Consider the following 1,514-nt stretch of genomic DNA (forward strand, 5'->3'; position numbering starts at 1 on the left):
ATTCGTACAACGAAAGTTGACGATTATCAGTTTCATGTTGTTCGATTAATATCATCACCATTACATGCTAAGGTTAATAACAATAACTATTGAATGAATAGTAATAAAGTTAGGATCTCATGTGTGTTTAATATTGATTAATTCAAGTGTTTAATTCTCGTAGTTAATATTAGTTAACCAATCTTAATTTGTTATAGTCTTAGCATTGAATAATAACCATACATTTTTGTTTAGGTGCGTAATTTAGATAGTTAACCAATACAGTCTCTGTGGGATCGAATCTGATTTATATCTTATACTACTTGCGAACTCGTATACTTGCGTGTAATATTAGTGCGTGTTTAGCGACTAACAAGTTTTTGGCACCGCTGCCGGGGACTACAGTGTTAATTACTAGTTTATTTGCTTTCCATTAGTGGTCGTTAAAGTTCATTGACTCGGATATTGTTACTTATTTGTTTCCTTGTCTTGTTCAGGTGATCTAGCGAGGGTGTATGTATACGCGTTCGCGTACTCATAAGAGGACACTGGATAAAGCCGAGGAAGAACTTGTGGTAATTCGCAGGGAAGTTTCTGAGGAAGAAAAGAAGGTTGAAGAAGAAGAGAAAGTTGAAGAGCCAATTATAGCAGCTATGGGTAATCAAGCAGCAAATCCGAAGGCTTTGATGGACTATTCTAAGCCTAAGATTAATGACATTCAGTCTAGCATCATTAGACCAGCCATCGCGGCTAACACTTTTGAGATCAAGTCAAGCATGATCCAGATGATACAGAACTCAGTTCAGTTTGGGGGTTCTCCTACTGAAGATCCCAACATGCACATCAGGGATTTCATCGAGATCTGCAACACTTTTAAGTTCAATAGTGTGACTGAAGATGCTATCAATCTACGACTCTTTCCATTCTCTCTGAGGGACAAAGCTAAGTGCTGGTTACACTCTCTACCAGCAGGGTCTATAGAAACTTGGGAAGATGTTGCTCAAAAGTTTCTCACTAAATTCTTTCCCATGGCGAAGACAGTAGCAATCAGGAATGCTCTTACCCAGTTTGTGCAGCAAACCGGAGAATCTCTATGTGAGGCTTGGGATCGATATAAGGAGATGCTAAGGAAGTGCCCACACCATGGCATGCCTGATTGGATGATTATCAACTGTTTCCACAATGGATTGGGTCCTACTTCAAGGCCCATGCTTGATGCAACATCAGGAGGAGCCTTATGGGCTAAGAGCTACGATGAAGCTTATGAACTTATTGAACTCATGGCTGCTAATGAGTACCAGAATCCTACCCAGAGGTTGACTCAGGGAAAAGTTAAAGGATTTCTGGAGTTGGATGCCGCATTGCTATTGCTACCCAACTTAAGGCTTTGACAATGAAGGTGGACACTTTGGCTAATTATGGAGTTAATCAAATCACTAGTGTCTGTGAACTTTGTGCTGGTGCCCATGAAACTGATCAGTGCACAATTTCTAATGAATCAGCTCAGTTCGTGAGCAACTACCAGCGATCGCAGC

General features: G+C 40.2%; 1 non-coding gene across 1 annotated transcript; it reads right to left on the bottom strand.

The window, feature by feature from the left end:
- Positions 1-1,022: 1,022 nt before the first annotated feature.
- Positions 1,023-1,129, bottom strand: LOC141676304 (small nucleolar RNA R71). Its single transcript, XR_012556903.1, has one exon. It is a non-coding gene; the product is annotated as a small nucleolar RNA R71 (small nucleolar RNA).
- Positions 1,130-1,514: the final 385 nt, after the last annotated feature.

The sequence above is a fragment of the Apium graveolens genome, chromosome 7 (genome assembly GCF_009905375.1).
Source record: "Apium graveolens cultivar Ventura chromosome 7, ASM990537v1, whole genome shotgun sequence".
NCBI classification, from domain to species: domain Eukaryota; kingdom Viridiplantae; phylum Streptophyta; class Magnoliopsida; order Apiales; family Apiaceae; genus Apium; species Apium graveolens.